This window comes from Salvelinus namaycush, chromosome 32 (assembly GCF_016432855.1).
Source record: "Salvelinus namaycush isolate Seneca chromosome 32, SaNama_1.0, whole genome shotgun sequence".
NCBI lineage: Eukaryota > Metazoa > Chordata > Actinopteri > Salmoniformes > Salmonidae > Salvelinus > Salvelinus namaycush.
The window spans coordinates 32,631,680-32,644,564 of record NC_052338.1 but is presented as its reverse complement, the minus strand read 5'-3'; positions in this window follow the sequence as shown (position 1 = coordinate 32,644,564).

Here is a 12,885-nt window from a genome sequence, read left to right as displayed (position 1 = left end):
TTTATTGATAACTTTAGGAACTTTATAGGTGAATTCTTTCCACAGCCCCCATGAGTTCCCCCCGTGAGTTCTGAGTCCTCCACAGCAACAGTGGACAGTTCTAGAGGGTTAAAGACAACTAAAGACTTGACCTCTTGACCTGAAAAATACACACACACAAAAAAAACTGTTATATCAAGGGTCCCATACTTATGATGAGAACCTGTGGCGGTTCTCATGAGAGCCAGCTTCATCATAGTGCTTGATGGTTTTTGCGACTGCACTTGAAGAAACTTTCAAAGTTCTTGAAATTATCTGGATTGACTGACCTTCATGTCTTAAAGTCATGATGGAATGTCGTTTCTCTTGCCATAATATGGACTTGGTCTTTTACCAAATAGGGCTATCTTCTGTATACCAACCCTACCTTGTCACAGCACAACTGATTGGCTCAAACGCATTAAGAAGGAAGGAAATTCCACAAATTAACTTTTAACAAGGCGCACCTATTAATTGAAATGCATTCCAGGTGACTACCTCATGAAGCTGGTTGAGAGAATGCCAAGAGTGTGTAAAGCTGTCATCAAGGCAAAGGGTGGCTACTTTGAAGAATCTCAAATACAAAATATATTTTGATTTGTTTAAAACTTTTTTGGTTACTACATGATTCCATATGTGTTATTTCATAGTTGTCATGTCTTCACTATTATTCTACAATGTAGAAAATAGTAAAAAATAAAGAAAAACCCTTGAATGAGTAAATGTGTCCAAACTTTTGACTAGTGCTGTATAGGAATGGACAAAGCCATCGATCACGATACCATTCATTCATATGTACAGACTCAATAACGCATTGAAGCCAAATTAAATCAATTAAGATGGCGTCTCATGGAGACAAAAAAAAAGCGCAGGTTTGAGCTACTCCAGGAAGTGACATCGCAGGCTAGTTCAGTGCTGCTCCCTCTCATTGAGTAACTCCAGTTGAAGGCTGACTGGAGTACTGCATGCTGCCATTAGCGAAACAATTATCCTTATAACTTCTTCTTTGTGCGATTTAAAAATAAATCGGTAAAATTACATACATCTGGTGCATTTGAATTCTTTTTTTGGTACCAGGATAGTCTTCGAAACATTTGGGGATTTTCATGAAGATTGACATTCTTTTGATTGACTGTAGTTGGATGACCTTGTTATGCTAACAACACTTGCAGTACTACGGTGGCTTCAATGAGAGGGGGCAGTTGTTTTCCCCTGGTTTGTGCTCTTGCCAACTCCATGGACCACCACAGAGGATATTTGTATCTGTGCAATTATAGGGCCTGTGACAGCATAGGCAGCGCCATTGAGGCAATCGGAATTTTGAAATAGTCTATTTTCTTCTTTACGATTGGCTTGATCCCTACTGATGACCTGATTGGACATGACTCCAACAGGGTCACCAGGAGGGATCCACCAATGAAGTTAGAAGTCCCACCCAGTTGACTACATTAAAAATTTACTGCAGAGATAGCCTGCAGAGTTCTGTCTTACTATCCAGGTCTGTACCCAAACAATTCAAGCTTCTACTTTTAAAAATCCACCTTTCCAGAACAAGTCTCTCACCGTTGCCACTTGCTATAGACCACCCTTTGCCCCCAGCTGTGCCCTGGACACCATATGTGAATAAATTGCCCCCCATCTATCTTCTGAGCTCGTGCTGCTAGGTGACCTAAACTGGGACATGCTTAACACCCCAGCCATCCTACAATCTAAGATTGATGCCCTCAATCTCACACAAATTATCAATGAACCTACCAGGTAGAACCCCAAATCCATAAACATGGGCACCCTCATAGATATAATCCTAACCAACTTGCCCTCCAAATACACCTCTGCTGTTTTCAACCAAGATCTCAGCGATCACAACCTCATTTCCGGAATCCGTATTGGGTCTACGGTCAAACGACCACCTCTCATCACTGTCAAACGCTTCCTAAAACACTTCAGCGAGCAGGCCTTTCTAATCAACCTGGCCTGGGTATCCTGGAAGGATATTGACCACATCCCGTCAGTAGAGGATGCCTGGTTATTCTTTAAAAGTGCCTTCCTCACCATCTTAAATAAGCATGCCCCATTCAAAGAATTTAGAACCAGGAACAGATATAGCCCTTGGTTCACTCCAGACCTGACTGCCCTGGACCAGCACAAAAACATCCTGTGGTGTACTGCATTAGCATCGAATAGCCCCCGTGATATGTAGCTTTTCAGGGAAGTTAGGAACCAATATACACAGGCAGTTAGGAAAGCAAAGGCTGGCTTTTTCAAACAGAAATTTGCATCCTGTAGCACAAACTCAAAAAAGTTCTGGGACACTGTAAAGTCCATGGAGAATAAGAGCACCCTCTCCCAGCTGCTAGGAAACATTGTCACCACCGATAAAGCCACTATAATTGAGAATTTCAATAAGCATTTTTCTACGGCTGGCCATGCTTTCCACCTGGCTATCCCTACCCTGGTCAACTGCCCTGCTGTCACGCCCTGGCCTTAGTTATCGTTGTTCTCTTTATTATTTTGGTTAGGTCAGGGTGTGACGAGGGTGGTTTGTGTGTTTTTGTCTCGTCTAGGGTGTTTGTACTGTCTAGAGTTTTTTTGTAGATTTATGGGGTTGTGTTCATTCTAGGTGTTTATGTAAGTCTATGGTTGCCTAGAGTGGTTCTCAATTAGAGGCAGGTGTTTATCGTTGTCTCTGATTGGGAACCATATTTAGGCAGCCATGTTCTTTGGGTATTTTGTGGGTGATTTGTTTCCTGTGTCAGTGTTTGTGTCACACGGGACTGTTTCGGTTTGTTCATGTTTATTGTTGTTGTATTTGTGTTCATGTTCAGTTTTCCCTATTAAAACATGGACACCTACCACGCTGCGTATTGGTCCGATCCACCTCTTCAGAGGAAGAAGAGGATGACAGCCGTTACACCTGCACTCCCCACAGCAACTTGTCCAAGCCCCCACCATTTCTCCTTCGCCCCCCCCGCTGCTACTCGCCCAAGCCCCCACCATTTCTCCTTCACCCAAATCCAGATAGCTGATGTTCTGAAAGAGCTGCAAAATCCGGACCCCTACAAATCAGCCGGGCTAGACAATCTGGACCCTCTCTTTCTAAAATTATCTGCCGAAATTGTTGCAACCCCTATTACTAGCCTGTTCAACCTCTCTTTCATATCGTCTGAGATTCCCAAAGATTGGAAAGCTGCCGCAATCATCCCCCTCTTCAAAAGGGGGAGACACTCTAGACCCAAACTGCTACAGACCAATATCTATCCTACCCTGCCTTTCTAAGGTCTTCGAAAACCAAGTTAACAAACAGATTACCGACCATTTCGAATCCCACCGCACCTTCTCTGCTATGCAATCTGGTTTCAAAGCTGGTCATGGGTGCACCTCAGCCACGCTCAAGGTCCTAAACGACATCATAACCGCCATCGATAAGAGACAATACTGTGCAGTCGTATTCATCGACCTGGCCAAGGCGTTCGACTCTGTCAATCACCACATTCTTATCGGCAGACTCAACAGCCTTGGTTTCTCAAATGACTGCCTCGCCTGGTTCACCAACTACTTCTCTGATAGAGTTCAGTGTGTCAAATCGGAGGGCCTGTTGTCCGGACCTCTGGCAGTCTCTATGGGGGTGCCATAGGGTTCAATTCTTGGGCCGACTCTCTTCTCTGTATACATCAATGATGTTGCTCTTGCTGCTGGTGATTCTCTGATCCACCTCTACGCAGACGACACCATTCTGTATACTTCTGGCCCTTCTTTGGACACTGTGTTAAATAACCTCCAGACGAGCTTCAATGCCATACAACTCTCCTTCCGTGGCCTCCAACTGCTCTTAAATGCAAGTAAAACTAAATGCATGCTCTTCAACCGATCGCTGCCCGCACCCACCCGCCCGTCCAGCATCACTAGTCTGGACGGTTCTGACTTAGAATATGTGGACAACTACAAACACCTAGGTGTCTGGCTAGACTGTAAACTCTCCTTCCAGACTCACATTAAGCATCTCAAATCCAAAATTAAATCTAGAATCGGCTTCCTATATCGCAACAAAGCATCCTTCACTCATGCTGCCAAACATACCCTCATAAAACTGACCATTCTACGGATCCACCACTTCGGCGTTGTCATTTACAAAATAGCCTCCAACACTCTACTCAACAAATTGGATGCAGTCTATCACAGTGCCATCCGTTTTGTCACCAAAGCCCCATATACTACCCACCACTGCGACTTGTACGTTCTCGTTGGCTGGCCCTCGCTTAATACTCGTCGCCAAACCCACTGGCTCCAGGTCATGTACAAGTCTTTGCTAGGTAAAGCCCCGCCTTATCTCAGCTCACTGGTCACCATAGCAGCACCCACCCGTAGCACACGCTCCAGCAGGTATATCTCACTAGTCACCCCCAAAGCCAATTCCTCCTTTGGCCGTCTTCCCTTCCAGTTCTCTGCTGCCAATGACTGGAACAAACTGCAAAAATCACTGAAGCTGGAGACTCATATCTCCCTCACTAGCTTTAAGTACCAGCTGCCAGAGCAGCTCACAGATCACTGCACCTGTACATAGCCCATCTGTAAATAGCCAATCCAACTACCTCATCCCCATACTGTATTCATTTATTTATCTTGCTCCTTTGCACCCCAGTATCTCTACTTGCACATTCATCTTCTACACATCTATCACTCCAGTGTTTAATTGCTATAATGTAATTACTTCGCCACCATGGCCTATTTATTGCCTTACCTCCGTTATCTTACCTAATTTGCACACACTGTATATAGACTTTTTCTACTGTATTATTGACTGTATGTTTGTTTATTCCATGTGTAACTCTGTGTTGTTGTATGTGTCGAACTGCTTTGCTTTAACTTGGCCAGGTCGCAGTTGTAAATTAGAACTTGTTCTCAACTGGCCTACCTGGTTAAATAAAGGTGAAATAAATAAAAAATCCACAAGTTCATCTGACTCTGGGGAAGTAGATCATCCCAAAGTATCCCTTTTTAAGGTGTTTTTGATTTAAATCACTTAGTTGATAATTAGGTAATAATTACTGTACCATATAATTTATACATTAGACCTCTGTTTTAGTAATTTCTAATAACAATTTTTCTTTAAGTTCAGTGTGAGTGCATCTCCCACGGACGATCCTGGGTATGGATGTGCTGTGCCAGGCCATGTCTGGTATGTTGTCTGGACACCCTACAGCAGCTGGAGCCTGTCACTGGACTGGTAATGTCTCTCTCCCTCCCTCTCTGTCTCTCCCCCTGTCTCTCTGTCTCTCTGCCTCTCCCTCTCTCTCTCTCTCTCTCTCTCTCTCCCCCTCCCTCTCTGCCCCTCTCTCTCTCTCTCCCTCTCTCTCTCTCTCTCTCTCTCTCCCCCTCCCTCTCTGCCCCTCTCTCTCTCTCCCCCTCCCTCTCTGCCTCTCTCTCTCTCCCCCTCCCTCTCCGTCTCTCTGCCTCTCTCTCCCCCTACCTCTGTCTCTCTGCCTCTCTCTCTCTCTCCCTCTCTCTCCCCCCTCCCTCTCTGCCTCTCTCTCTCCCCCTGCCCCCTCTCTCTATCTCTCTATATCTCTCTCTCTCTCTCTCTCTCTCTCTCTCTCTATCCATCTCTCTCTCTCTCTATCCATCTCTCTCTCTCTATCCATCTCTCTCTCTCTCTATCCATCTCTCTCTCTCTCTATCCATCTCTCTCTCTCTATTCATCTCTCTCTCTCTATCCATCTCTCTCTCTCTCTCTATCATCTCTCTCTCTCTATTCCCCTCCATCTCTCTATCATCTCTCTCTCTCTATCCCTCTCCATCTCTCTCTCTCTCTCTATCCCCCTCCATCTCTCTCTCTCTATCCCCCTCCATCTCTCTCTCTCTATCCCCCTCCATCTCTCTCTCTCTCTCTCTATCCCTGTCAGAGTCGTGTGTATAGGTGGCAGGGAAGTCAGGCGCAGGAGAGTCAAACGGAGTGTAAAATGGAGTCTTTTAATGAAAGTCCAAATACATGCTCCATAACACTAATAAGAAACGAACAAACAAATATGGGTACGAAGACCCGTCGCGCACCTATACACATAAAAAACAATACTAACAAGAAACATTCTCTGACAAAGACATGAGGAGAAACAGAGGGTTAAATACACAAGAGGTAATGGATGGGATTGAAAACAGGTGTGTGGGAAGACAAGACAAAACCAATGGAAAATGAAAAATGGATCGATGATGGCTAGAAGACCGGTGAAGTCGACCGCCGAACACCGCCCGAACAAGGAGAGGCAACGACTTCGGCAGAAGTCGTGACAATCCCCCTCCATCTCTCTCTCTCTCTGCCTCTCTCTCCATCTGTCTGTCACTCGTTTATAGAACTAGTGTCGTTGTCATCTGGACTGTTTATAGAACTAATGTTGTTGTTGTCGTCTGGACTGTTTATAGAACTAGTGTTGTTGTTGTCATCTGGATTGTTTATAAAACTAGTGTTGTTGTCATCTGGACTGTTTATAGAACTAGTGTTGTTGTCGTCTGGACTGTTTATAGAACTAGTGTTGTTGTCGTCTGGACTGTTTATAGAACTAGTGTCGTTGTCATCTGGACTGTTTATAGAACTAGTGTTGTTGTTGTCATCTGGATTGTTTATAGAACTAGTGTTGTTGTTGTCATCTGGATTGTTTATAGAACTAGTGTTGTTGTTGTCGTCTGGACTGTTTATAGAACTAGTGTTGTTGTTGTCATCTGGATTGTTTATAGAACTAGTGTTGTTGTCGTCTGGATTGTTTATAGAACTAGTGTCGTTGTTGTTATCTGGACTGTTTATAGAACTAGTGTTATTGTTGTCATCTGGACTGTTTATAGAACTAGTGTTGTTGTTGTCATCTGGACTGTTTATAGAACTAGTGTTGTTGTTGTCGTCTGGACTGTTTATAGAACTAGTGTTGTTGTTGTCGTCTGGACTGTTTATAGAACTAGTGTTGTTGTTGTCGTCTGGACTGTTTATAGAACTAGTGTTGTTGTTGTCGTCTGGACTGTTTATAGAACTAGTGTTGTTGTTGTCGTCTGGACTGTTTATAGAACTAGTGTTGTTGTTGTCATCTGGATTGTTTATAGAACTAGTGTTGTTGTCGTCTGGATTGTTTATAGAACTAGTGTCGTTGTTGTTATCTGGACTGTTTATAGAACTAGTGTTATTGTTGTCATCTGGACTGTTTATAGAACTAGTGTTGTTGTTGTCGTCTGGACTGTTTATAGAACTAGTGTTGTTGTTGTCGTCTGGACTGTTTATAGAACTAGTGTTGTTGTTGTCGTCTGGACTGTTTATAGAACTAGTGTTGTTGTTGTCGTCTGGACTGTTTATAGAACTAGTGTTGTTGTTGTCGTCTGGACTGTTTATAGAACTAGTGTTGTTGTTGTCATCTGGATTGTTTATAGAACTAGTGTTGTTGTCGTCTGGATTGTTTATAGAACTAGTGTCGTTGTTGTTATCTGGACTGTTTATAGAACTAGTGTTGTTGTTGTCGTCTGGACTGTTTATAGAACTAGTGTTGTTGTTGTCGTCTGGACTGTTTATAGAACTAGTGTTGTTGTTGTCATCTGGACTGTTTATAGAACTAGTGTTGTTGTCGTCTGGATTGTTTATAGAACTAGTGTTGTTGTCGTCTGGATTGTTTATAGAACTAGTGTCGTTGTCATCTGGACTGTTTATAGAACTAGTGTTGTCATCTGGACTGTTTATAGAACTAGTGTTGTTGTTGTCATCTGGACTGTTTATAGAACTAGTGTTGTCGTTGTCGTCTGGACTGTTTATAGAACTAGTGTTGTTGTCGTCTGGACTGTTTATAGAACTAGTGTTGTTGTTGTCATCTGGACTGTTTATAGAACTAGTGTTGTCATCTGGACTGTTTATAGAACTAGTGTTGTCTGGACTGTTTATAGAACTAGTGTTGTCATCTGGACTGTTTATAGAACTAGTGTTGTCTGGACTGTTTATAGAACTAGTGTTGTTGTTGTTGTCTGGACTGTTTATAGAACTAGTGTTGTTGTTGTTGTCTGGACTGTTTATAGAACTAGTGTTGTTGTCATCTGGACTGGTTATAGAACTAGTGTTGTCTGGACTGTTTATAGAACTAGTGTTGTTGTCATCTGGACAGTTTATAGAACTAGTGTTGTTGTTGTCGTCTGGACTGTTTATAGAACTAGTGTTGTTGTCATCTGGACTGTTTATAGAACTAGTGTTATTGTCGTCTGGACTGTTTATAGAACTAGTGTTGTTGTTGTCATCTGGACTGTTTATAGAACTAGTGTTGTCTGGACTGTTTATAGAACTAGTGTTGTTGTCATCTGGACTGTTTATAGAACTAGTGTTGTTGTTGTCATCTGGACTGTTTATAGAACTAGTGTTGTTGTCGTCTGGACTGTTTATAGAACTAGTGTTGTTGTCATCTGGACTGTTTATAGAACTAGTGTCGTTGTCATCTGGACTGTTTATAGAACTAGTGTTGTTGTTGTCATCTGGACTGTTTATAGAACTAGTGTTGTTGTCATCTGGACTGTTTATAGAACTAGTGTTGTTGTTGTCATCTGGACTGTTTATAGAACTAGTGTCGTTGTCATCTGGACTGTTTATAGAACTAGTGTTGTTGTCATCTGGACTGTTTATAGAACTAGTGTTGTTGTTGTCATCTGGACTGTTTATAGAACTAGTGTCGTTGTCATCTGGACTGTTTATAGAACTAGTGTTGTTGTCATCTGGACTGTTTATAGAACTAGTGTTGTTGTTATCTGGACTGTTTATAGAACTAGTGTTGTTGTCGTCTGGACTGTTTATAGAACTAGTGTTGTTGTTGTCTGGACTGTTTATAGAACTAGTGTTGTCTGGACTGTTTATAGAACTAGTGTTGTCGTCATCTGGACTGTTTATAGAACTAGTGTTGTTGTTGTCTGGACTGTTTATAGAACTAGTGTTGTTGTCGTCTGGACTGTTTATAGAACTAGTGTTGTTGTTTTCATCTGGACTGTTTATAGAACTAGTGTTGTCGTCATCTGGACTGTTTATAGAACTAGTGTTGTTGTTATCTGGACTGTTTATAGAACTAGTGTTGTTATCTGGACTGTTTATAGAACTAGTGTTCTTGTTGTCATCTGGACTGTTTATAGAACTAGTGTTGTTGTTATCTGGACTGTTTATAGAACTAGTGTTGTTGTTGTCTGGACTGTTTATAGAACTAGTGTTGTTGTTGTCTGGACTGTTTATAGAACTAGTGTTGTCGTTGTCTGGACTGTTTATAGAACTAGTGTTGTCTGGACTGTTTATAGAACTAGTGTTGTTGTTGTCATCTGGACTGTTTATAGAACTAGTGTTGTTGTCATCTGGACTGTTTATAGAACTAGTGTTGTTGTTGTCATCTGGACTGTTTATAGAACTAGTGTCGTTGTCATCTGGACTGTTTATAGAACTAGTGTTGTTGTCATCTGGACTGTTTATAGAACTAGTGTTGTTGTTGTCATCTGGACTGTTTATAGAACTAGTGTCGTTGTCATCTGGACTGTTTATAGAACTAGTGTTGTTGTCATCTGGACTGTTTATAGAACTAGTGTTGTTGTTGTCGTCTGGACTGTTTATAGAACTAGTGTTGTTGTTGTCTGGACTGTTTATAGAACTAGTGTTGTCTGGACTGTTTATAGAACTAGTGTTGTTGTTGTCATCTGGACTGTTTATAGAACTAGTGTTATTGTTGTCGTCTGGACTGTTTATAGAACTAGTGTTGTCTGGACTGTTTATAGAACTAGTGTTGTTGTTGTCATCTGGACTGTTTATAGAACTAGTGTTGTCGTTGTCGTCTGGACTGTTTATAGAACTAGTGTTGTTGTCATCTGGACTGTTTATAGAACTAGTGTTGTTGTTGTCATCTGGACTGTTTATAGAACTAGTGTTGTTGTTATCTGGACTGTTTATAGAACTAGTGTTGTTGTCGTCTGGACTGTTTATAGAACTAGTGTTGTTGTTGTCTGGACTGTTTATAGAACTAGTGTTGTTGTCGTCTGGACTGTTTATAGAACTAGTGTTGTTGTTGTCTGGACTGTTTATAGAACTAGTGTTGTTGTTGTCTGGACTGTTTATAGAACTAGTGTTGTTGTTGTCTGGACTGTTTATAGAACTAGTGTTGTCGTTGTCTGGACTGTTTATAGAACTAGTGTTGTCTGGACTGTTTATAGAACTAGTGTTGTTGTTGTCATCTGGACTGTTTATAGAACTAGTGTTGTTGTCATCTGGACTGTTTATAGAACTAGTGTTGTTGTCGTCTGGACTGTTTATAGAACTAGTGTTGTTGTCATCTGGACTGTTTATAGAACTAGTGTTGTTGTCATCTGGACTGTTTATAGAACTAGTGTTGTTGTCATCTGGACTGTTTATAGAACTAGTGTTGTTGTTGTCATCTGGACTGTTTATAGAACTAGTGTCGTTGTCATCTGGACTGTTTATAGAACTAGTGTTGTTGTCATCTGGACTGTTTATAGAACTAGTGTTGTTGTTGTCATCTGGACTGTTTATAGAACTAGTGTCGTTGTCATCTGGACTGTTTATAGAACTAGTGTTGTTGTCATCTGGACTGTTTATAGAACTAGTGTTGTTGTTGTCGTCTGGACTGTTTATAGAACTAGTGTTGTTGTTGTCTGGACTGTTTATAGAACTAGTGTTGTCTGGACTGTTTATAGAACTAGTGTTGTTGTTGTCATCTGGACTGTTTATAGAACTAGTGTTATTGTTGTCGTCTGGACTGTTTATAGAACTAGTGTTGTTGTTGTCTGGACTGTTTATAGAACTAGTGTTGTTGTTGTCATCTGGACTGTTTATAGAACTAGTGTTGTCGTTGTCGTCTGGACTGTTTATAGAACTAGTGTTGTTGTCATCTGGACTGTTTATAGAACTAGTGTTGTTGTTGTCATCTTGACTGTTTATAGAACTAGTGTTGTTGTTGTCTGGACTGTTTATAGAACTAGTGTTGTTGTCGTCTGGACTGTTTATAGAACTAGTGTTGTTGTTGTCTGGACTGTTTATAGAACTAGTGTTGTCTGGACTGTTTATAGAACTAGTGTTGTCGTCATCTGGACTGTTTATAGAACTAGTGTTGTTGTTGTCTGGACTGTTTATAGAACTAGTGTTGTTGTCGTCTGGACTGTTTATAGAACTAGTGTTGTTGTTGTCATCTGGACTGTTTATAGAACTAGTGTTGTTGTCGTCTGGACTCTTTATAGAACTAGTGTTGTCATCTGGACTGTTTATAGAACTAGTGTTGTTGTCATCTGGACTGTTTATAGAACTAGTGTTGTTGTCATCTGGACTGTTTATAGAACTAGTGTTGTTGTCATCTGGACTGTTTATAGAACTAGTGTTGTTGTCATCTGGACTGTTTATAGAACTAGTGTTGTTGTCGTCTGGACTGTTTATAGAACTAGTGTTGTTGTCATCTGGACTGTTTATAGAACTAGTGTTGTTGTCATCTGGACTGTTTATAGAACTAGTGTTGTTGTCATCTGGACTGTTTATAGAACTAGTGTTGTCTGGACTGTTTATAGAACTAGTGTTGTTGTTGTCATCTGGACTGTTTATAGAACTAGTGTTGTTGTTATCTGGACTGTTTATAGAACTAGTGTCGTTGTCGTCTGGACTGTTTATAGAACTAGTGTCGTTGTCATCTGGACTGTTTATAGAACTAGTGTTGTTGTCATCTGGACTGTTTATAGAACTAGTGTTGTTGTTATCTGGACTGTTTATAGAACTAGTGTTGTTGTTGTCATCTGGACTGTTTATAGAACTAGTGTTGTTGTTATCTGGACTGTTTATAGAACTAGTGTTGTTGTCGTCTGGACTGTTTATAGAACTAGTGTCGTTGTCATCTGGACTGTTTATAGAACTAGTGTTGTTGTCATCTGGACTGTTTATAGAACTAGTGTTGTTGTTGTCATCTGGACTGTTTATAGAACTAGTGTTGTTGTTGTTATCTGGACTGTTTATAGAACTAGTGTTGTCGTCATCTGGACTGTTTATAGAACTAGTGTTGTTGTTGTCATCTGGACTGTTTATAGAACTAGTGTTATTGTTGTCGTCTGGACTGTTTATAGAACTAGTGTTGTCTGGGGCCTGTTGCACAAAACTAGGATAAGGGATTAAGCCAGGATATCTTGGTGATCCTGGCTCAATTGATCCGTAATCCGGTTGCACTAAAGATGGATAGGGGGCAGGAGGATATGTTATGGTATAAATTACCATGGAGATTTATTCTGTGGAGCTAGCCTGCTCCAGACCAGGCTAAATTCCAGGATCTATTTAATCTCATCCCTAATGTCAGTCAGCAGTCACCACAAATGGAAACCAATAGTTATTTCACTGCTCACTATACATTGTTATCACATATAACTAGACCCACTGTCATTATTTAAACGTTTGTGATCATTAATTTCAATGATTTTGGATAAAAAATGATTTTTAGATGATGTTGCTATCATTAGATAATTTACAGTTTCCCATAGACTATAAGGCTATATATAAAATTATAGAATATTAGGGCCACAGAGGGGAAAAAAACACAAGTCATAATATTGTAACCAGTTGTTTTAAAGGAGGACAGTTGTTAAAATGACAGACGTGGGGCATTTCGTGAAATTGTACTTCAGTATGGTTTCATAAACAAAGACATGCTGATGTGCCAGAATATTAAGTATCACATTGTCATAAGTATCAAAACTGTAAAAACAATATGTAGCTTTTCTGCAGAAAGAACCAGCCTCATAAATTTATGACTTTATCCTTTTTCTTCAGTGTGGCCCTAGTACTCTGTCATATAAACAAATACACATTCCATATGAATATAAAAACACAATGTGTAACATTAT